Genomic DNA, 26,151 nt, shown 5'->3' with positions numbered 1-26,151 from the left:
TAACTCTTAAAAGGTTGTGCTAACGAAATCCTTTTTTTAAAATATTTTTTATTAAATATTTTATTTTTATTTATTGATTTATAAATTTATTGCAAAAAATAATATACATACTTAATGACAGGGAATCTATATAAACCAATTAATGTAAAATTAAAACGGAATGTTCTCTGTTTATGATAGTCTCCATCTGTGGTTATGTAACATCGTGTTAAACCAAGCAAAATTTAATATAATTAAGTTCAAACATTTTAGAAAAAAAAGCGTATAGACTTGCTGTTAAATAATTATATTTCCCTAATTTATCAAAATTATTATATAATCATTTAACTAGAGTGCACTTTTGCTTACAGCCAATAACTGACAGATTGAAAGAATTTCTTCTTTCGTTTTTGTCTCCGGCCAAACGCCTGCCAAAGAATAGCGTCTTTGCCTTTCTTGCTATAAGTTCTATTCTCGTGTTTTTTCGTATGCAGCTAAACAGATTTACTGTGGTATTGGCATCACTTTCATTCGTATAATTATTCTTCGCATAGCAAGGATAAATATTTTTGTATTAAAATACAGCATATTTCTACGTTTTTTTCTTTCAAAATCCGATGCGAAAATGTCCATTTGAAGAATCCAAAAAAACAACATCATCATTTAAATAAATAAGAGAGATTTAAAAAGTCTTGTATCGTTTGTAGACTCATGGGTCACCACAGCCATACAAGAGTTAAAATAGTCTAAAATCGGAACAATCGGCGTATAATCGGATTGTAAAAAAGATAATTGTACGTAGAGGAAGTTAGGTCGCTACATACATAGATTCGTGAGGCATTCTAACCTCTCTGCCTACCCCCAAGGAGAAACGGCGTGACGGTTAATTTGTTTAATTTAATATTAACAAAATTTTAAGTATGTCGAAAAGTCCGCTCCCTTAAGAGTTATTAAGATTAAAATTTATTGCAACGGAAAAAATATTTTTAAGAAAGACATTTTTTTTGCCACTTAAACCACCCAATAATATGTCCAATTATAATAATGATTACTTCCATATTCCAAATATATTAATTTCGAATTTAATAGGAATTATTTCGAATTGAACTGACCGTTTGTGCCGACTATCAGGATGACCCTTTTGATGTGGTACGGGACTTGGTTCGTGGACAGAATGATATTTTAATCCAAGAGAAGTACATAGTTTCTTCTTGGCAAACACATCGCGTACTAGTAAATATTTCGGTTCATATGACGCACCTATTTTCAGAAACTTTTACCAAACTCATGCCGACTTCCAAACACGTGTGGACTTGTCAATAAACCAAAGTTAAACTAGTACAGATAAATGCCATTTGTTTGCAAGTTCGATTCGAGATGCTCTGAAGAAATTTTTAAACATCAGTTGTTCAAAACTATTTAAAAAAAAATAATTTACTGGCATAAAAAATATTTTTTCCTAGGAATGCGGAAGTCCTGTATTTTACTAGCCGTATGGCCTGTCATTGGCTGGTTTTAAAGCGACCACATCACACGAAGGAAAATAAACAACGACATTATTTAATTAGGTACGCGTCTGTGATTCAATAAATGCAACAAACAATTTATTAATTTTTACATACCTATTATTTTATTTATACAACAAAAAATGCCTATCCTATCTAGACATAAAAATAAAAATGTAAATAGGGGCTGAATTTCGTACTGTCCATGCGCTCTGTAACTGCAAGAGGTGCTGTTATCTAGCTCCTATGTATCGTAATTGTAATTGTAATATATCATAATTGGAGACGAGGAACTAGAATCCCAACCGTCCATGCGCTATGTAGCTGCAAGACGTGCTGGGATATTAATTTATTGTACAGCGCCCTTGAGGTGATTTTCACAAAAATGGCGCTATATAAATTATGGAAACATTATTATTATTAACTATTGATATATCGTAGGCTCAATCCCACACAGAGATAACTAGAAATTGCTAGTTTTAAGAAATGATTGACCAATATTTTGGCACATCTAAATTGATTTGTGTCGGCCTCGTGGTGTAATGGTCAGCGCGTTTGCCTACCATTCAAGGGGTCTAGGGTTTGATTCCCGACACGGTTGATTTGAAATATTTATTTAAAAAGGGTGTTTTCACACTGGAATATTTTATAGTCCCTGGACTGATATTTGAAGCGCAACTGAGCGATTTTTAATCTTTTATATTTTAAATGATTTCCCATGTAACTATAATAATAAAAATACTTTATAGTTTTATTCCACTTTTATTTATAATTATATTATACATTTTTTACCAGTGACCGGGTTTCGTCGTGACCGACATCGTCAGACTGGTCGGTCACGACGAAATCCGGCCACTGGTAAAGAATTTATAAAATAATTATAAATAAAAATGGAATAAAACTTTAAAATATTTTTATTATTATAATTAAAATGCAGTTCCACCAAGAAATGTCAGTAGAAAAACTCAATATATCCCATGTAACTATTTAAGATTTGGCAGTGGTATTTTCATTTTATCAAATAATTTTATAATTTCATGCGATTGACATCTATCCCCGATTTGATACATGTTGAAGTTAATATATGAACACGTGCTTCGAGATACATATTTGAACATAGGTTTGACATTGTATTGATTTCAATCGATTTGTTTATTGCGTCATAGTCAACGTTTTTTTCACGATTTTTATATTGTTTTTTTGGCAAGTAGTGTTGTATTTGAGGTAGTTTTTTAAATTCTGGAAAAGTGGTTACTTTTATTGTTGTTAAGAAGTTAATAGCGGAGAGTTAAAATAATGGAAAAAGAACTCAAAGCTTTGTGTATTAAAAAGAATCAACTTCAAAAAATATCTCAAATCACAAGGTTTCAGGAGTTTTTGTGCAATGAATTTAAATTGAATGAATAGGCTACAAACACCAGCACACATTTTCCCATGGTCACCCAACCTTCATGTAACAAAAATGATCAATATACGCTGCTATTGGTGTACCAATGCAGTGCTCTATGCACCATTAGATGCGGAAAGGAAATGATGATGAAATCGATTTAAAACAAATAATTATTTATACCACCTTAAGTAAAGTATATATTTACGTAAGAGCAGTTGGTTTAGCGGCCCACTGTGAAATTGCGTTGCCCGTTCGATTCCCACCAGTTGCAAAAATTCCAACAAAGATTTTTTTTCAATTGGTCTGGGTGTTGTGGTGTATTTTTCTCCATATCTTTACATTCCTACCAGCTGAAAAGTCTCTAGAATATAGGCTTAGCGGATTAATCCTTTAAAAAATATAGTAAACTAAATTATCACAACGTTTCAATTCGTTATGGAGCTGAGACATTGTAAAGTTTGTTTATTTCCATACGGAAACATCTGTCTAACAAATGAAAAACAATAATTTTTAAGATTCATCATTTTTTTAGCTGAAAAAGAGTGTTTTTTTAATATAATGACTAATAAAAAATGTCTTGAAACTTAATAAATATCTATTTTTTAATAAAACACGTACTGCAGTTGAATTTTGCGGGTGTTTCTGTGTAAAATATGGACACGGAGCCTGCCTTGGCTTTGTTGGCAATCGTTCACCCTTTTGCAAGAAATTTTCGATCATATTTTAATATAATTGTGGGTGAATTTTGACAATAACTCTTAAAATTTCCGTTTTGAGTTCCGGAATAGGGAAATGTCACGTACTACGAATACCGATAATTATATATGAAATGTATTAAAAATAATTATTTGCATTTTCAAAACAGTACGAATATTTTGGAGAAATGTTTTCCTATATATCTTAAAAAGAAAATTTAAAAAAAATATGTCACTAGAAAAACGCGACATGTTTAGCATTGATAATAGGGTATTTTCACAAGTCGGGAATAACGTTAAAAAAATGTATATTGAGAGCAGATTTTTACGTTTCTGATGATATAACTATTAATGTATTCAAAACAAGTTTCATGTATAATTTTCGAGTTTAAAAATGAGCACATACAAAACGGCTCGCAGTTGGCATCACGTCATTTTGACGTCACGCGTTATGACCGCTGACGGCGCTTCTATTAAACATTTTGTACAAGTTTGGAGCCAAACGTTATAGGTGCGTTTTTGGGTAATTAAAAATATGCATATTTTAAACCTTTGTAGAAAATTTATCCGACGTCGCGTCGCAGGAATAAAATATTAGTGCCGTTATCATCGTTTTTTTTATTATTGAAAAACAAAAATAATAAAAAGACGTAAAAATACCATATTGTGACGTCAAGATTCGTGACGTCATTCTATGAATGGTTTGGAACAAAGTTAAAAATGAACATGAATCGAAACGTATCAGGGGCGTAGCCAATGTAATGACCGTTTTTGTGGGAATTCAAAATTATACATTTAAAAAGATTTTTTTATGCCACTAATAAGAAGCAAAACATTGTTTTTTTACCTGGCTGTATTTCATAGACCCTAATTACTTAAAAAAATGTTTTAAAAAAAGTGATAATTCTTTATTGTCTGTGAATTATTTGCATACACTTTTCCCTTCAGAAACCCCCAAAGAAAAAGTCACTTGACGAATGGTCTGTTGGCTTTAGATGTTGTGTTAATTGAATCCTGTAAGGGTGCACGTTTAGGTTTTTAGTAAAAATTTGTTGCAAAGAGCCTCCGGAGACGTTTAATTGTTGACAACGACGACGAACGGATGTGTACACTTTCTCTAATTGTCGCAATGTTTTTTAAGCGATCGACCCGTACGAGGCCGGCCACTAAATTTAACATCCTAAACGGAGCCAACAGTTTCAAATTTATTAATCAAATTCTCCACGGCGCAGCGCAGCGGCTCGAGACAGAGCATAATGATGACTGAAAAGTGTGCAATATTTTCGAATTGTTTCAATAAAGTTCTCACCATTTCGGTAGTAAATTTTAACAATTTCTACGCGTTGCTCGACTGTAAAACGCTGCATGACTTAACCTCAAACTTTGCTAATGACAACTGCTAAATATCCGCGTTCCATATTTGACACAACGAAAATTATTCGAAATTCAAAATTTAAGTAGGTTTCGAGACACCCATTATAACTAAAAACCTCATTTTTTTTATTGATCGCTCTATGGAACTGAGTCATAAATAAAATGAAGAAATTCAGTGGTTTTTAATATTTTTGAATTTTTTCAATAGACTATCAAACTAAGCCAAATAAAAAAAATTAATTTGATTTTTTTTTTTCAAAATTGTGTTATTTTAATATTACTCCACGTGTGACGTCAGCTTCGTGGTGTAATGGTAAGCGCATTTGCCTACCATGCAAGAGGTCTCGGGTTCGATTCCCGACATGGTTGATATGGGTTATTTATTTAAAAGGGTGTTTTCATAGTAAAATATTTCATCGTTCCTGGACTGTGGTAGCTGAAGAGTAAAACTGATCACCTTATCTTCATGCAACAAAATTGATCGAGATATGCCGCGATTGGTGTATCAATCCAGTGCCCTATGCACCAGTATGTGCGGAAAGGGAATGATGTGACATCATAAGTTCTCTTCGGTGAGTTCTTCTGATTGGTGAATTGACTTTCCGTCAGCGGAAGATCTATCACAATCATTGATTGATTGGGTGAAAGAAGTTGGTTATTGTCAAAATCTTATCTTTATTCGTTCGAATTAAAAATTTTCAAGAAACTTAGCCGTATAATTTAATGAAAGAAAACCTAGTTCCTTTTTTAAAAATGTTTATCTGTTATTTCTGTCTTGTTTGTAATATTGTTTTGCTGCCATTTAACATTTGAACGCACGTTTTGTTTTTGGCTAGTATTGCCAAGAATGGTAAAAGCCATTATAAATGAAAAAAAAAAAAAAAAACCTCTTTACATCCTATTTCCCGTTGCGATGAACTTCCTCATTAAGCTCGTATATTGTCGACGGCGGGTGTCGGCATTTATGAAAAGCAAAATAGGTTTTTACGGACCTGCCATTAGAACGTCATGAATATTTTCTCATAAAATGCATCAAGCCTTCACGCCATTAAAAACTTTATCAATACATTTTACTAAAGGGGAATACTCCTGCTATAGAATAGATAAAAAACGAACAGAAACAAAACAGAAAGTGCCATTTTTCCCGTCGCATTAAAGACCTTTCAAACCATTAAATTTTAAACTCGTGATATAATCAAGTTTATTTATTTATTTATTTTTGCATTATTTTTCATTTGAAACATTACAAATAATGTGTCCTCACATGGATGGGGTAACCATTAACGTATGTATGTATTGATTAACTATTTCATTACTGCGTAGAGTAAAACTTACTTGACCATTTCAATGACCTTAGATGCGTAGTAAGAGAGTAAGTAGAGTATGTCTAAAGTAGCATTTACACGAGGACAATACAATAGATTGGACTATTTTTTTCTGGGTTCGTTGGCAAAGTAAAAAAAAAATGAATCCCGCGAACCAGACCATTTCGAGCGTTTATCTGCCAACACAGGCAAGAGGCCCGATCAATTATAATTTGATAAAAAAATAAATAAAACAACTTTGTTTTTAACCACTAATTTTTATTTTTCACCGACCGGTTTTAAATCAAACAAGCTTCTTTGTCAAGGTTTACGTAACTTTTTACATTTAGTTACGTAAACCTTGACAAAGAAGCTTGTTTGCTTTGAAACCGGTCGGCGAAAAATAAAAATTAGTGGTTAAAAACAAAGTTGTTTTATTTATTTTATTATAATGAATAACCACAAAGTTAGTGCTTCAAATATAAACTTTAAATTATAATTTGATTTAAACAGTACCTTTTAAACAAATATTATCAAAAATCATTTCTAAAAAAATGTATCGTTTTTTTTCCTTAATCTGTCCTCCTTTCCTCTTTCCTTTTTATTCATTTTTCCCATTGTGTACTTGTAATTATTTTTGGTAATTTATACACAAATACTAGTAGAAAAAAATTGTTCATCTTAAGATTTAAAAAAAAAAACAATTTCTATAAATAACACTTGTGCTTTATTGATTGGTAGGTAGAAATTGCCTTTCGGCAATAAACCCGCCAATGTGCAATTTAAAAGATGTAAGAAAAGTTTGATAAATAAATTGAAATAATAAAAACATTTTAAATTTGACTCTTTTCTGCTTAATTTTAAAATTACAGTATTAATGATTACTTGTAGAGCGCCATGTTTATAGTACTTGAAGGACTTTCCTTGTGTGTTAGAAATAAATATGCAAACATTATTTTTAAATCATTTTTACAGAGAGCTAATTTATTTCCATGACTAAGAAACAAGATATTTATGTTTAAAAAAATAAAAGCTTTCACGTTTTAGCAATTTATTAATAGCGCCTTCATCAAATATAAATATGTAGGATGGCCGGAAAAGTGACGTCCAAAGGTAAACTGAAAGTGCCTCATATTGAGGGGTATTCGAATTACTCGTGTATGTTCCACGATTGAGGGTAGTTTTTGAGTTTTCGAGGATATTATTCGCTGAAATCAGCTTTTAAAGATACTGAGATTTCCACCTCAGTATCTTTGAAGGCTGATTTCAGCGAATACTAGCCCATTAAGTACTACTTTTTTTGTATTATTACAAAAGCTTAGAGTCTAGCGCATTTTTTAAAGTCACTGAAAAACTAATTTACTTTTTTAGATTTTAAATTTTAAGTTGAAAGTTCAAGTCTGACTCACTCAAACTTAAATTCTGCATTTTGGGTTAGAATTTTTGCAGCTTCCATTAATGTTACGAAGCAGATTGTTTTATGCGTAAAAGTACAATTTTATGGAAAACGGATTACAAAAAAAATCCTGAAAAAACCGTTTTGAAATAAAATATTATAAAAAACGATCCGGTCGAAAATTTTCAAAAACTCATTAAAAAATCATAACTCGAAAACTACGCAAAATTACGGACATACATGGGGGTGATTCAGATACCCCTCAATATGAAGCAACTACATTTTACCTTTGGACGTCACTTCTCCGGCCAACCTGTATATAAAGCTGATTATCAGAAATAGGCGAATATAAAATAAATACCCCGACGGATATGACCCGACTACGGTTTCATAATATTATTTGAACAAGACCACCACAAAAGAACTGTGGGTAAATATTAAAACATACATTTTTAAATTTAATAAAGCGATGTCAATAAATTGCGTGTTTTCAAAATAATAGTTTCGAGTTAAATAACTTCACAAATAAAACATTGTTTTCATTTCCCCATTCACACCTAGTGGTGCAAAAGGCACTATATTGGCACTTCAATCGCTGCGTATCTCGATCATCTTGGTTACATGTAAGGTAGGATGATCAGTCTTTCACTTCAGTTGCCAGTCCAGGAAATATTTATATTCGAACATAGTCAGAACGACTAGTGTTACACTCCGTGTAAAGTAACCACGCAATGACAGGTCGTAAGCCTTGTAAATGCCTAGACTTCCACATGCCCTTCTCTAAAATGTTCTCACAAAATAGCTTATGTGTAAAGCGTAAGAAATATACGATGGGATGCCAAACGGGTTGAATCCAACTCGTGTCTATAAATACTTTGGGCAAACTCAAAATATTGTTAATGAAAAGGATATTGAAAATTCTATAATTTAAAAATAAATTCACAAGTGGTCGTGCTTAGTTTAATTTCTTCTGCACATAAAAACGTCTATCTGTCCATGTGATCACTAGATTCACATTTACTACAAAACAAATGGAATAGATAAAGATATTGTTATGCTTGTGACTTTTTAAAAGTCTGTGCAAAAAAATCCTTTGCACGCAGTCTTGTAATACCATATTACTTCAAGCAATAGATAGATAAAAAGATGGAAATCAAAAACATAGAGATATGCTGTAAAATAATACCTTTTCCATAATGATAAAAATAAATGAGATAATTTTGGCCTGTCATGGCAAAATACTTCAAAAATTATATGGTAAATACGCCTGTCATTTAACTGGCGTGCACGCCCGTTCACTGCCAATAAATGACTGACTGAATGAATTTTTTCTTTTGTTTTTGTATCTTCCACACAAACACCGGTCACAGAACCGCGTCTCTGTCTCCCTTGTTAAAAGTTATATTCTTGTGCTTCTCATACGAAAAATTCTTATACGGTCAAACAGATTTACTGAGGTATTGGCATTACTTTCATTCGTTTATAATTCTCCGCATAGTAAGAATAAATATTCTTTTTATTGAAATCCAGCATATTATATTTATGCGAATTTTACTTTTCAAATCTGGTGCGAAAATATCCATTTGAAGACAACTTTATCATTTTTAAAAATAAGATATATATATCAACTATTGTATCCTATGTAGACTCGTGTTACACCGCAGCCACACAAGAGTTGATGAACATTTATTATTACCTTTGATTCTCTTTTTAGATTCCTCAAAGCAAACGGTATTTCAAATAATTAATATTTTTAAGCACTGCTCTCTCGCGAGCGTTCTCCCTAACAGATATAACCACAAATTGTTTGCGGGCTGGAATTCACAGATGCAGTTAAAAACTGGAATACCTCAGGGAGAGAAAAATAGCTAATACCGTGCAATATCGAGTTCAATTCCGCCACTGCACGCTGATTGCAATATGGCCAAGGGGCTGGATTTTTAATCCGTTTTGACCTAATAAAAACTCGTGTATCCTTTTGACCGAAGTTCGATTGATGGCACACAGGATAGTTATTTAAAAAAAAAAAAACACAGCGGTGGTAGTTTTAAAATATACCTCAACAATGTTTTGAGTATATCCAAATCTTTGTAGACAGGCTGGATTTCCTCCCTAGGGAGTTATTTATTTCTAAAAAATGTTTTCCTTCTCTGTTGCAACACATTTATATTAAAATTTACCTACTTACAATAATAATTATTGGTTGAGCCGATAATTTGTTTCGATTTGGCCAGAAGAATCATGTGTAAGTAGATACTGGCTAATTTTGCTTTTGTGAGGTTTCTACGCCTCACGGGACCTTTTTGTTTTGACACACTGTTTGAACCGCGCAGTCCTCTATTCGTTTTTTTGACTGTTGATGATCACACCCTTTTTGAATTTCAAAAAGTATTGTCCGCTATTTCACCGCTTAAGTTTTAATCTCGCCTTAACTCGCACAACGCGGCAAACTTATCATCATCCATCGCCGTTCATCATCATCCGCCGCATCCAGATGAAATTGTGTGCCGTGTGCAGTGTTCCTGAACATCAGTTTCCTGACAGCGTGAGCTGATCGCTGACAAGGAAGAGGACTCAACACCAGGTTACTGCATATTGATTTTCTCTGGTCTGCGTACATTTCTGATAGATTGTTGGATGTATCCACTGCCTCAAATTGTCAGTTTGGAGAATTAATTTACTGTCCACTATCACAATTTCGTTTTAAAATGCAAAGGCGAATTTATTTACACGATTCATCATTCTCGATATAAAGCGCGTCTCGAAAGCAGATATCTTTCTTTGGGTAACGTTACTTCACCATGGACTTTATATAAAATAATACACAGTAAGTTTCGGATCGCATTACAGCGTCCATTATCAGAGTTGATGTTATTTGTGTAGATAAATGACTCGAGAGTGGCTAGATGATTTGGGGGCCACATGAACTGAAGTACTCTCTTATGATAGAGAAAATCCAAAAGAAGTTTCTGAGATATCCCTACATAAGAGAGTGCGGGTATTATCCTCGGCTCTACCCGACCGAGTTTCTCCAGGGTATGCTTGGCTACAACAGTTTAGAGACTAGAAGGAATGGGTATTTGACTTCACAGTTTAATCGATTGTTGGGCAGAATAATCGATAATTCTGAGATTTTGATGAGCATTCGTTTGTATGTTCCTGATAATTACCTAAGATAGCGTCAGCATAGATTGTTTTATATTCCAATATACAGGAGCACCCTGCCTGTTGGAAGGGCTACCGCTATGCTGAACAACAGCGCTCTGGATGTTGATCTGTTTCATGTATCCGAAAGGATTTTCTGGAGCAGGATTCTCCTATTTTGACAAGAGTATCTCTATGTATTTTTTGTATTTCTCTTATATTTACGTTTTAAATTTTAGTTTGTAATGTATGTTTTATTTAAAATAAATTAATTGAATTGATTTGAATAACGTTATGTACTTTGGTTTTGTATCGCGTTGCATTCGTTGCTGTCTACATCTTGTTAATCTCTGTTTATATTGTCGGGATGTTTGTAAATCTCGATCGCTTCTTTTTCCAATCCTCGGTCAAAAACTTGCTTATGATTTTGGTTTAATTCTTAGCAGGGTAAAAGTGAAATATTTATTTTTCAGGTTGTTAAAACTTAACAACATTATTTCATTATTTCTGGACTGGCACCTGAGCCGTAAGACTAATCGTCTTATCTTCCTACAGCGGATGATTCAAATACGCTGCATTTGATTAACCAATGCAAGTGTCCTGTACACCACTCTGTGCGGAAAGAAGATTGATGAACTCCGAACTTTACAATATTTGGAGTTGGTCCAAACATTTGTAGACGAGGTTTCGATTTTACCACCTGGGCCCAAAATTGAGACCAAAATATTACAACAGATATGCGTTACACTTTAGAGAAGATGGAAGTCTAGGCATTTGCAAATGCCATGAACTGTCATTGGCTGGTTGTAATAGCTACTTTCGACAATGATTAGCATTGACCATTCTGCCCATGTTTGAACATCACAAGAGTAAAAAAAAAATGTGTTGAATTGTTCTACACCCTTATTAATTTAATATAATTTATTGTTACTTCAACTATTTAATGTGTTTGTAACTATTATTACAATAATTATGGTTATACATAAAAAAATATAACAAGGCAGTTGATAAATTATTAAAATTCGAGTTAAATTTTCTTAAATGTTTTCCATCCCTGTTATAATTTGTAAATCTAATGACTCCCTAGGGGGTAAAATCAAGTATTTCTTCAGAAAATTTTGAATTGAATCTCATTAAAATTAATCTAAATTTTAATAAATTGCATTAAATTCACATATTAAAAAAAAAAAAAGATCTTTTTAGAAATTTTGATTTTTGTTTTGTGATTATTGATGTTCACATATAATTGGTGAACGATGTAAAGTGGTATTTTTTAATTTTTATGAATTGTATAAATATTGTTTATCTTTTTCTGTTTTAAAACTGAAAATAAATTAATAAACGTAAGCAGAATGATGAATACTACACATTGTGTAGAGTAGCTACTCAAAATAGCCAATACCAGGTCATAGGCCCTGTAAATAGGTACAGAAATATAACCTCAAATAATCAAACAAACACTCTATGTATTGAATGTTTTATTGTATCGGAGCAACAAAGGCTTTCAGTGGGTACGTTAACAATGCGACAGTCGCACATTATTTTCAGTCGTTTGTAAATTGAATAAAAAATCCAACAGCATAAATAATTTTTAAAGGTTACATAATACGCTAGGATTGTTAAAATTCTCTTATATAGAAACAGGAATAATATTATTTCAATTAATTTTATTTTTTGTTACAGTTAGGTTCATTTTAAAATATATAGTTCAAGGTATAACACGAGAAAATATAACAATACAATTTGATTGTGAAATATGATATAATCAGAATACTCAGTAAATAGATTAAAAGGAAGCTATCCCCTCTGAACTTTCCTTCAGTAAGATGAAAGATGTTGATATTAAGGATAGTTAATAAAATAGAAACTGATATTTTAAAACCGTTTATATTTTAAAACAGCTAAAACCGTTACACAAAAAACAACTGTTACTGGGTAAAAAAATTAGACAGTTATTTTTCGGAAACAGCTCATAAGATTTTTTTTTAAATATTTAGAGGTAAGTAGTTCACAGTTTTATGATGCACAGAGGTTCTTTTCTTCAGTTTTCGAATAGCTAGAGAACTCTTGTGTTTAGACTATTTTAAACATTTTTTTTCCATCAAATCAATAGTATGAAAAAAATAAATGTAAATGTCAACTTACAATCATAGGAAAATTAAAACATCAAACAAAAGTGTTACTAAACCCAAAACGTACAACTGTTTCTGAAATAACAGCTTAGAGCAGAGTAGCTGAAACGTTTCAAATTACAGTTTTATTAATCACATTTTTTGGTCTACGCTGCTCTTAACTAATGTTTAGAAACAATAATAAAAAAAACAGTTTAATTTGTAGAACGGTTACTGTTACTGCTACTTTTTATAAATAACCGAAACGCCTATCTCTAGTTGATATCCGAATATATAACGGTTGAGTAAAGATATGTTAAGATATGTCAGGGGTTCAAACTGTCAGTAGGGTCGCTTAGGGTAACATCTTGCTGGAGGGCGTGATTATTTAAAATGGTGCGAACGCTCAGTTGCATTCCACCGGCAACACCATTGACTAGTCCAACTCATTAGCGTCTATGTCATGAACCCTGGACAATAAGCTCACACCAATAACAGTGTGATCACTGCAGATAACGAAAGGATAAAAGGCGAGTTTCTGGCGCCTCCGAACCAGAACCAACCTGCTAAAGAAAGGTAACCCCGACAGAAAAGTCCACCAGAGAAGGCAACGGGAAACCACTCTGGTCATATTTTCCCAGGAATCACTACAGCGAGTACACCAGTAAGCAGTCGTCCTGGCTGCGGATTATAAAATTAGCGCCGTACAGAAATGTTTTCGCTGCAGCGATCGCCAACTTTGGGGGGATTAGACAAGGCACCGAAATAAGAAGAATAAATATATTTCTAATATTATTTCAACCATAAATACTCCCATAGTACTTTGGATGGTAGAGTTAAAGAAATATTGATGTTTATGTATAGGCAAAATGGTGTATTTTACACAGTGTTACATGTATTGTGCCGACGAAAATTCATAATCAGTCCCTCGAGATAGATTCTAGGCTTTATTTTATTCTTAATCTACTGAAATGATATCTGCTATTTAAACATCCAAGGTTCTGTAATATTTTTCCGATAGTACCGTTATATTATTCAAATATAACTCATGAAGTGTAAAGGATAATAAGGATGAATATCAAAAACGGAAGTTTTGAGATATTAAGTTTTGAAGTTTTCAAACCTTTTAGACATTCAAATTAACTCTTTAAATATAAAGGATCGTGCTTTGTGTTATTAGCCTATGCTGGTTTGTTTCAGCTAAAACGGTTTTCATTAATTTTGAATTATCGCTTTATTTCCAGTATTTAAGCGACTATTACCATTTATCCCCTGGACGCATTTTTTTCTTGTTCAATTTATTTTATTTATTTATGTATTTCACAGTTTTAAAATGTACAGAGTTTCTTTGTTTCAGGTCCCGACTAGCTAGGAAATTCCTGTGTTTAGGAAGGACCTTATTTTTTATATGTGTTTTTTTAATCTATTATTTCATTCAATGGTGCTTAATAAATTCAAAGAATAATAATAACATACGAAAAAATCAATATAAATATAAATTAGAAAACATGCAAGTAATAATAATAAAAATTGAATCATAAAAATAAATTAGAAAATATGGCATTAATAGTAAAGAAATGAGACATAATTATTATAAAATAGAAAACATGCCGATAATTATAAAAATTGAATCATAAATACTCATTATAAAATATAACATTAGTAATAAAAAAATTAAACAAAAATATAAATTGGAAAACATACCGATAATAATAAAAATTGAAGCATAAATATAAATTTGAAAATATATCGTTAGTAATTAAAAATTGAAGAACAAAAATAAATTACAGAATAAACCATTTATAAATAGAATTATCTTGGAAACTACAGCCTTTACGTTAAATTTTATTTAACAGAAATGTAGATCATTAAACTACCCGCTGAAACCATTTTTTGTTTAAAACACAGAAAATAATTGACATCCATGCTTTATATCCTGTACCCTTCACATGGAAGGGAACATTTATGAAAAAGAGGAAAAATATATTATTTATTTATTTATTTAACTTTTTGTACATAATGTTATTTGTACATTGGCGGGCTTATTGCCAAATGGCAATTTCTTCCAACCAACCAATAAAATAAAAGTTTTATTTTTATAATTCAAGTTACAGAACATATTTAATAGAAAAAAAAAGATTAAAAAGTTAAAAATGGATAAAAATAGAAATAAACTTATTTGTTTATAAATTACCTTAAATCAAAACTATTACTCAATAGGAAAAAGGAAAAAAGAGGAAAGAGGAAAAAGGAAAGGAGGAGAGATTAAGGAAGAGAAAGGAGATGTTTCTTCAGACGTGATTTAAACAGAGATAATGTAGTAACATCTTTGATGGTGGATGGGAGATGATTCCACAGTCGAGCCGCATGGACACTATATGAGTTAGAGAACAAAGAGGAATTGTGTATGGGTATTAAGAGAGTGCCTTGAGAATGAGAACGAAGAAGTAAACCATGAACTGATAAGCGTTGAAATTTTTCACACAGGTATATAGGAGCGTTAGGACCATGAAGTACATTGAACAGAAGTGAGAGGGAGTAATAGTCTCTCCGCTGTCTAATTTTGAGCTATTTCAGTTGCCTACGATAATCAGAAATGTGGTCATATTTCCTAAGACCAAAAATGTACCTTATGCATGTATTCTGAAGTTTCCAAACTTTGTAGGCATATTATAAAAGTACACTGTATGGAAAGCTAGATATATATAGTAATCTAGATTATAATGTGCAACTGTGCGACCGATATTCAAGTTTAGATTTTAATTTTTTTTTACAATATAAATTACATTAACGACTTAACAGAATAAGAAGTTGTGTACCATTAATTATTTTATATTCTGTAATATCTAAATTTGTTGCAACTTATTTAAATCTATTGATTGATTTGGTAATTATTTTGTAGAACTCCATATTTAAACTTATAATATAAGAAATCAAACATTGATTTGAGTCTACTGAAAGCTTTATTTTATTTTTACATCCATTCTTCCATTCGCTTGAAAATGCCTTAACAAGTCGAAACAATTGTCATGAAATTTTTGTTTTTATATTTGTAAAAATAAAATAAAATGTTCAGTAGACTCAAATCAGTGTTTGATTTCATGTATTATAAACGTTAATCCTAATAACTCCCTAGGAAGGAAATCCAGCCTGTTTACAAACATTTGGATATACTCAAAACATTGTTGATTGTGTATTATATTTATGTGACAGTTGTTTATGTTACCAAAATTAAGAGGAAGCCTCTAATTTGACCTTATGAAATGTATTTAAAATATGTTCCTATTAACATATTACAAAAAAGATAATGAACATTTTAGAGAAGGTGATATATAAGTCTAGGCATCTACAGGGGTTATGACTTGTCATTGGCTGGTTTAAGTGGCCACTTTACACACTGTGTAACATTTGCCATTCTGCCTATGTTTGAACATCCATATTTCTTCCATTTGTTGGTTTTAGTTAAGTTAAAGAGCTGAAACCTTCATTGTTGTGAAGAGATTCATCTGACTGAATTATTTCACATACTAGACAACGCCTGAAAACAATTTTCCAATTCAAGTCTTAAAACAGGCGCCGTGGCGCAGTTGGTTAGCCCAACTGTGAAACTGGCGTCGCGGGTTCGATTCCCGCCAGTTGCAAGATAAAATCGAAGAAAGATTTTTTTTTTCAATTGGTGTGGCTGTTGTGGTATATTTTTCATTACCTCCTTCCATATCCTCTCTATCCCACCTGCTGACAAACCTCAAAATGGAGGCTTAGCGGGTTATTCCTTTTTAAAAAAAGCTTTGTAAATGCCTAGACTTCCATATTGCCTTCTTTAAGGTATTCTCCATCCCTGTTGTGATTCGTTGGTCTTTTTATGTTCGAATATCTTTGTTTTTTAATACTTATAATGTATGACTGTAGGCTTTCTAAATAAAATATAATTGGGAATAGATTTTGATGAAAACTTATCGTTTATTCCTCACATTGATACTATCACTAATAAGACGATGAAATGTCTCGGGTATTTTTAGCGAACTGTAAAGGATTTAAATTGTATCACTCCCCTCAAACTTTTATTCACTGCCTTAGTTATAAGAAATTTAAAATTTAATTCATCAATTCGGTCACCTTATTACAATGTTCATAATTTAAAGTTAGAAAGAGTACAACGTAAGTTCCTTGGATTCTTCAATTATTAACTTAATATACCCACTGAAAATATTAATTATGATCTTTTGTTATGTACACTTAATATGTAGAATTAAAATTGATTTATTAAATTTATATAAAATAGCAAATGGCGTATTGGACGTCCCGGAATTGACTAATACTCGTATTATCAGCATAAAAGTACCTTTTCAAAATACTCGGCAGCTAACGTTATTTTTTTAATTACCTGGGAGTAATATTTTATATTAAAATTCACCAATACCTAGACTACGCCGGCTAGGTAACGAGTATAGTGAAGTTGATGTAGATAATTTATCTTTATATTATTATAGGTAAAGTATTCTATAGGCCATAAATTCATCAGTAAAAAAAAACAAAATTTTGTTCTTAATTTACTAAATTTTACAAAATGTTTCTTTATTTTTTTATGCAGGTATCTCTAAAATAATACATATGTTTATTTTTATGTGTGTGTATATGTACAGAACTGAAACGAAGCTCATGATCGTTGACAGAGTCAATATGCTTCAATTATCAAATAGACTTCAAGACCTTGAAAAAGTGCTAGATTTTGTTTATTTAGGATCATCTATCTCTGCGGGCGGTGCATGCACATCAGAAATAAAAAGACACATCCTATCGCAAAAAATGCCATGACTCTGCTGATCAAAATTTGGCAAGATCGGGAGATCTCGTAAGAAACTAAAATGTTCATAGTGCGTACGCTTGTGTTTCCAATATTATTATATGACGCAGAAACGTGTGCAAATAAAACACATGAGCAGGAGAGAATAGATGCCATCGAGATATGGTGTTGGCGTCGAATGCTGAGAATACCATGGACAGCCAGAAGAACAAATGTCTTTATACTGAAGGAACTCAACGGAAAAGTTCGCCCATCGGCCATATGCTCAACGTATTCTGCAGTTCTTCGGACACTTAGCTAGACGTGACCCAGAAATAATAATCTGGGGAAAATAATAATCATGGGCAGATTGCCAGAACGATGAAGCAGAAGCAGAGCTGCAGCTCGATGGATTGATCCTGTGGAGGAGGCGCAGAGCCGTGAACAATGGAGAGGCTTTGTCAATGGAATGGCTGGTGAGAGTACCAATGATCACGACCCTCCGAACTGAGGAACGACAGAGAAAAAGATGTATATATATATATATATATATATGAAAATGGCCCTCAAAATGTAATATTTGGGTAAATCATAAAAACGTAAATATTTCTTCATTAAAAAAAAATAATAAAAAAAAACAGACTTTAAAAATATAAAAATGGTGTTTTTCCTTCCCATGACCACATGCCTTGTTTTAAAAGTCACCGCACGCCGCATTTACATATATATATATTTATATATACTTTTATATATTTATATAATATATATATAATTGTGTGTACACATGTATGTATATGTGTGTGTGCGTAAGTATGCATATGCATGTGTATGTACATATGTGTGTGTATTTATGTATGTAAATTTACTAAATATATTTATATATACCCCTTTACCTATGTATGTTGGTACATTTCCCATTTTTTACTTATTATTATTTCTTTTAGTTTTTCTTTTGATATTCTTACTATGTTACACTGCTGCACTTGAATGTTTTACTAATAAATGTAAAAGTTTAAAAAAAAAAAGTTTGTAAAAACTTTTAAATAAATAAATTTTAATATGTGGGCACTAGTTTTATTTTTAAAAAATCATTATTTTTCGTTGAAAATTCTTTGAAGATTAAAATTATCTCGTATGTTTTGGAAATCGCACAATCACGAAATCTTGTTTCGTGAACATTTCGTTTAATGTGACTCCCTTAAGGTACATATATTATCCTTTAAGGTACATATATTATTTTACATATTACTTAATATAATACATTGCAACCTCCTGACGGCTGTCGGTGGTAAATTCCTCGTTGCAAATTAATTAGAACTTCTTTGCACTTTGCTCTACTTTTCTATTACAGAGGTAAATTAGTACAAGTTTGCTCTCGAGATGTTTAGTTATTAACTATCACAGCCGTACTTACAGAAGAGCATGTTTGGAAAATGTTCCCTTCCGATGACATTGACTAAATAATTCAGATCGTCCGACCCGATTTCAGCTCGATCACAGCAATTATTATTGTACTTCGAAACATGAAACTTAAAACAATCGATAAATTGCTAGCGCCTAAAAGTTTTTAATGTAATGAGAAAGTTCATAACAAAACAATTTTTAAGACAAATGTTGGAGTCGATGCGTCTTCGAATTTTGAATACATTTGAGGAAAGTTTTACACAATATAAAGATTTCTCAGCATACGGAGGATTAATAAGAATATCACATTACATAAGCCCCTTTTTTAATAGTTGACGGACATTTCGTCGCTTTAGTTCGTTTTTTTCCAACAGACCAATTTAAACAGAATTGTGTTAAGTGTACAAGAGTTCTGAGAAAGCCTTTATTTATTAAATTAAAACTAAAAAAAATGTTTAAGGAGTTTTTAAATTAATTTTGTCTTAAGTTGAGATCATTATTTATGCCTATTTCGTAAAAAAAAAACTTTTGAGCTCTATTTCTGAAAATTTGTGTTTTGGTTTGTTGGACGAAAACGAACTGAAGCGACGATTTCTTAATGGAACTGCTTTTTAATTCTTACAAATAATATACGTTTATTAGTTTTGACCAGTTAAGGTACTTCCTCCACATACCTGAAAACCGTTTATAGACCGAAGGTCTTCCGATCGGTTACGCTCATACAAAAAAACATCATAATTTTTTAGTCAAAAACTGTTTTTTTCTAATTTAATTTTTATAAATAGCTATTTAATAGAATTTAACTCGACGGCATTTATGACCGTTCTACTGTGTGTTTGTCAAAATAACCCTAAATAACTCGATTTAGTAACAATATTTTGTTTCTTGATGATGTCAATGTTTAAAACACATTCGAAATATACCATTTTGAATACAAAAAAATTCTCAGCTCACTCAAATTTAAATTATAATTTTAATGCTTAAAAAATAATTATAATTGTATAAAAAAAATAAACGTACATTTAACAAAGTTTAGGAAAAAATTGCTAAATAATGTTACCCGGTCCTTGGCCCGGTTCGGTAAAATATCACAATAAAAAAAAAACATGTTTTATTAATTGATCAAAAAATACATCACGATTTTCATAAATCCAAATAACTGTGTGTTCTGAACATATATAAACAATCTTATTCTATGTCAACATAACGTGTGCTTAAGGCTGTAGTCGGTAAGTTGAATCGTACGGTTTGCCGCCGAATGCGTAAAATATACCGCTTCAAGACAAAGCAATCAAAAAAAATATCCTGTTACATTGTATGTTCGTCAATTTTTACGTACTCTTCATACTTTGTTTGACAAAATGAGAAAGACAGAGATAGATAGAGTTTTTGCGTGATTATTTAATAGGTAAAATCTATAAATAGCACTCCTGACTAGCGTACTGCAGAGATAATGTAGAATTGTACAACTATCGGATAATCTGTGACATATGTTGATTTCTGGCTTCTGGGTAATTATGGATATTTGTATTTTCGAAGTTGACAGATAACACTGTTATGTTTTAATGAAAATGCACCATGTCACTAAAGTGAATGCCAAAAAAATAATGCACTTCATAATATTGTTTTCAAGAGAAAAATTATTTGATCTCATCAAATTACGTAAGTAAAAACATTTTTTGACAGTATGACATTTTATAATATTTTTCCTTTAAACTGATAAGTTTTTTGAATTTGCACTTGATCATGTATTTCGTAATAAAATTGGAAAAATATGGTAGATAAATTCTAAAAAATTAACAACATATAATGATAAAAGACTCGGCCAAATACCTAAAAATATTTTTATAGGTTAAGAATGTATTGTGTATATTATTTTAATTGATTTTATTTTCTTAGTTACTATTTAAGTTCAAAACCATGATAACTATCAATTAAGGTAAGCATTGCATTTAATCTACGTAAAATTTATAAATACATTTCATTCCAGGTGCAACAGACAAAAGAATAATGCAAAAGAATAAAGTCAAAAGGGTGCCTACCAACTTTTACACTAAAAACCTATAAAAGCACATTTAATCACCTATCTAAGAGTTGTGTATCAAGTTCTATATAGTAAAGCATGTATTCCACTCAGAAAATACTAAAAGGATGTCTACATAATCTTACATGAAAAAAACTAAAACGGTAATTCAAGCATTTTAAGAGTTTTGTGCATAGAGTGGAAACCTTGTATTGACAAAATACTGTAAGCGATTATTTTAATATGCACTGAGAAAATATAAATATGCTAAATTACTTACATAAAAGTTTTATTTCTATTTTTACACCTATGTGAGAGTGACGTAAAATATTTTAAAAATATATACAAGTGTTTTAAACCTTTTCGAAGTAAATAGAATTTTGGATAGATCATCATCCCTATCACCTATTGGTGCATAAGGCATTGCATTTGAAAACAAAATACAGCGTATTTAATAATATATAACATGAAGGTAAGATGATCAATCCTGCAGTCCCGTGCCAGTCCAAGGAGAATTAAATATTGCAACGTAAAAACACATAAAAAAAATATTTCACTTAACCCTGCCAGAAATTGATCGTGGGACCGCTTGTAAGTAAAAATAAACAAATTGTGGAGGAAAATTTCATTTTTATTGAAAAAATACTAAGGTGCAAATGGTTCAAAAATATATATTATTGGGAAGAACCAGTAAAGAATCCCAATATTTTTGATAACAATAGATCGCTAGTTATTTTATGAAAAATACATTGTGAAAAAGAACTAAGAATATATTTCATGTTACAATGGTCTTGATTTAGGGGGGACAGGTTCAATCAAAGTTGTGTATCTGGAAACAGAAATTAAAAAAATAATAAAAGCAACATCTACATAAATTTAAAAAAAAAAAAACATTATAGTTGAAAGAGGGCGGAATTTCTAAGCTGATTTAGGTAAATATTTTTCTGAAACTGGTGAGTATAATTTAACTTTTACTGGTTGATGGGATGTTTTCGTTAAACAGCTTTTTTTAACAATTTATGACTTTATTGGGGGCAACTTTTTTGTTTTCGATAGCCTCGAGAACATTTGGTGGATCTCTGATAGGCATGGATCGTGTAACTCGGGGGTCAACAAGCTCTGGAAGCAAACAGTTTAAATAAAAAGATTTTAATTTTATGTTGGGCTCCGGTCCACACTCCAAAAAGACATATATTTTTTTTAGTAATATGCAACTGTCCTTGAACTTGGTAATACCAATCGTGATTCTGATTTACATAATACTCGGTATGGTTTCTATTTCTTTTCCAAAACTTAATTTTACCACTGTCGATGGCGGTTTCAACAGTCATAGTCATATTAGAAGCAGACGATGGACATTTTATTTCTATAATGATACCGCCATGATCCGTACTAATGTTATCTGGTGTGGCGCCTAGAAAACAATATTCACTATCAATAAACAGCCCACACTTCTGAAATTTGATATTTTCTTAAAGGCTTAATTGGTTTAATGCGGTCAGTTCATAATCCTGACCATATTTAATAGAAAAAATATTACTTAGCGATTTACTATATGGCATACTTCTAACTAACCCTGAACAACTAATTCCTATTCTTCTTTTACAAACTTTACCAAACCATGACGCAGTGAGTAAATTTCTACACTTTTCTAACCATTCCCCGCTATCTGATTGTAAAACCGTTCTTCTTTCTATCAAATTTCTTTCAGAATGATCGCCGATTCCATACCACTTGAAGATCCTGAGTAATTTTTAAAACATTCATGTTTTGGTGCCTCAATATTCTTATTAGTTGCTCTAGCACAAATCACACAGTATTTATTATAAACACCCATATATAGAACTTTCCCCGTACGAAACCCTACTATAGAAGCTGCGCCCGAGTTAGACGAGTAGTTGGTTTTGTATGATCTCTTAGACCAACACCCGTCAGCCACAACAGTTATCATTGGTTTACCATTTTCATCAATTTCACCATTCGCAGTAGCCAGTTGTCCCTCTTCTTTCGTTGCCTCCTCCATAACTTTTAGTTTCGCAGTATCCCACCATTCACACACTTTCTTATTGATCTTCAAATACTTCCATTTACTCATGCAAGGAATTCCAACAGCAGCAGTCAACTCTTGCAAACCACTATATCCAGAACCGATACTCGATATTCCAGACACAAACGATTCATTTAAACTCATTTCATTCGATCTGTCCTTGCAACAATTTACAGAAAAACATAATCCACACATATTACATTTTAAATTTAACATAGAATTAAAGCCATGCAACTTTTCATCCACAATCACCATATTCGTTCCTTTGCAATCAAACATGGAAGAATGAGAAAATATTTCCTGGATTTTAGTGAAAAATTCCTGGATGTCCACAACTCTCCTGCCTTCCAACTTAAAGGGGTGTAATGGCTGTGCTAGCAGTTCTGGAACTAGCTGTTGCGCCTGAAATAATACAGATTAATTAATAATCATAATCCAATTTAGATTTCATTAGCTATTTTAATGTAAATACTTAAAATATTCCTACTTCGATATGAATACTAACCTGACAACCGTCATCTTCTAGAATATCAGTTGAAAGATATTTCGCTGGAACACCCTAAAACATTTCAATTTGCATATTACCCAAAAGGCAAATATAACCCTACTTATTGATAGTCAATATTTAGAAAATAAGGGTTATAATAATTATTATTTGTACTTTTTTATTGTGAATGCAGACAATTGGTAGAATTCTTTGTACTTTATTACTTAATTAATTATTGTACTTTATTTTTTTAAATATATAAGAGCGTATACTGTGACGCGTTTCGTCTTGTTAGGACATTTTCAAACGACGGAATGCGTCACAATATAAACTCTGGTCTTTTTAAACAAATAAAGTAAAATAAAAATTCAATAAACGTGTTTTATTTAGGGATACATTACCAAATTCAAACTTATTTGTACATTTAGTATTGTTTTGTAAAATGTTGTAGGAATTTTATTTATCTAAGTAAATAAGACAATAACTTACAGTGTATTCTCCACAGGCCTTAGTTAATTTGAGCTTTTTTGAATCCTAAAATAAGCAAATAATAAACTGTTACATTTATTTGTAATGGTGATACAATGATTTATGTAAATCAAATGTCTGTCCTTTGTATTCTAAATTTTAATACTAATAAATTAATCAAATCCAACTTACATTGCATTTCTCCTTTGGAAATTGGGATTGATTTAGTTTTCGTTTGGTTTTTTCGTTGGTTTTTTCGGCATTGTTATGATAAAATCGGTCACTAAATATTCCAAATTTATGGATTAAAGTATCACTCGTCTTTGATTTCTATAATAAAGTAATTCTGATTGATAGAAAATATTATTAGTCTGAGGCCGGCTAAGCAAAACGTCAAACCATCACAATGAAGTTGGCTGCGTTCGCGACATTGTAATAATTATATGGCTGTTTAGTGTACACTTTGTACATAGTACCTACCGAGTGCTGGTATGTCCTAGATAAATGTGCAATTTGACCGTTTTTGTGTACGAGTAAAATGACGCCGTTAATTGTTATTTGAATATGACGTGAAATTACATTTTTGAATGATTTATCAAATTCGAACAAACTATTCATTCAAAAAATAACTTGGTTTTGATCCTGGTTTAAATTGTGTTAGAAGGAACACAAAAAATATATGTTTCGAACTAAATTTTGTTTTGAAAAAGGCATTAAAATTTTGAGCACGGAAAACACGTCCGTCTGCGGCCGCTCTGAGGGCCGATCTGAATGTAATAAAAACCCAAATAAGACATTGTTTAAAATTAAATATTACAACTAGAATTATCGTATTGAAAAAAAATAAAAAAATACAGTTCTATAAAAAAAGGTTTTAACTAAACTATTTCAATATTTTAAATTTTTTTATGGTGTTACTGATTGCATAATTTTACGTAGAAATAAAGGAAAAATTTATGTGATTTAAAATGCTTATATTTCTTTTCAAAAACAAAAAAATAAGATTCTGCCGCGGCCATCTCCTTTTTAAATTTATTATCTTCAAATCATTATTAAAAATTTAAGTTCAATACTTAGTCTTTATTGAGATCCCAGATTAATAAGCTTAGTCTAAATTTTGAAATTGCGTAATCTGCCGGTCTGAAAGTAATTATATATAAATAAAAAAATAAATTTAAAAAAAATACAGTTCTATAAAAAAAGGATTTAACTAAACTATTTCAAAATTTTTAAATTTTTTATGGTATTACTGATTGCATAATTTACGTAGAAATAAAGGAAAATTTAACAAAAATTTATGTGCTTTAAAATGCTTATATTTCTTTTCAAAAACAAAAAAATAAAATTCTGCCGCGGCCATCTCCTTTTTAAATTTATTATCTTTAAATCATTTAAAGAAAAATCAGTTCAATACTTAGTCTTTATTGAGATCCCAGATTAATAAGCTTAGTCTAAATTTGAAATGGCGTAATCTGCCGGTCTAAAAGTAATTATATTTTAGTTATATGAAACTTTGAAGTACATTTTTTGATAGAAATACCTATAAAAAGTATTGTTTTTATCTCATACATAATTTTTATTTTTTTTTATTGCGCGATTTTTGACAAACATTCGTTTTAAAATGGCAAAATCGTATGATTTCCTAATTTTGCGTTCGTTTTACCAGACTACAGCCTTAACTATTCATTCTGTTTACCGAATTACCGAAGTATGTATCAGCGAACCAATATTATTTCAAACTCTGATGTAGCAGGAACTAGTAAATTGTTTTTTAAACATGTATGTACGTACGAGTTTACGAATACCCATCGATGACATGAATTCACAGAAGTAACTTGGAACAGTCCAAACACAAACACGCAAAACGAGAGCAAAATAATTTACTGAGATCGAAATTGAGATTTATCAAGACAAAATGAATAATATAATCACTAGATCCTCAACACATAGACAACTTAAACAAATACAAACTAGTACCACTTTCGGACAAAGGTATTTTGAGTATTATTCAATTTAAATCTATAACCTACTTCCACTATCT

The 26,151-nt window shown here is 31.3% G+C and overlaps 1 protein-coding gene and 2 long non-coding RNA genes across 4 annotated transcripts in view; 1 reads left to right on the top strand and 2 right to left on the bottom strand.

The window, feature by feature from the left end:
- Window positions 1–26,151, bottom strand: part of LOC148285218 (uncharacterized) — a 242,967-nt gene that overhangs the window by 121,151 nt on the left and 95,665 nt on the right. The window lies entirely within an intron of this gene.
- LOC148285220 (uncharacterized) lies at window positions 20,512–21,394 on the top strand. The gene is made up of 2 exons (XR_015822616.1): window positions 20,512–20,747; window positions 21,076–21,394. It is a non-coding gene; the product is annotated as an uncharacterized LOC148285220 (long non-coding RNA).
- LOC148285219 (uncharacterized) lies at window positions 21,719–24,534 on the bottom strand. Its single transcript, XR_015822615.1, has 4 exons — window positions 24,303–24,534; window positions 24,132–24,176; window positions 23,661–23,714; window positions 21,719–23,557 (listed from the first exon to the last, which is right to left on the bottom strand). It is a non-coding gene; the product is annotated as an uncharacterized LOC148285219 (long non-coding RNA).

Source organism: Micrasema longulum, unplaced genomic scaffold (assembly GCF_059751315.1).
Source record: "Micrasema longulum isolate JH-2025_06_02 unplaced genomic scaffold, ASM5975131v1 h1tg000046l, whole genome shotgun sequence".
NCBI lineage: Eukaryota > Metazoa > Arthropoda > Insecta > Trichoptera > Brachycentridae > Micrasema > Micrasema longulum.
Note: the sequence above shows the minus strand (reverse complement) of the source record. Positions and strands in the feature narration are given on the sequence as shown.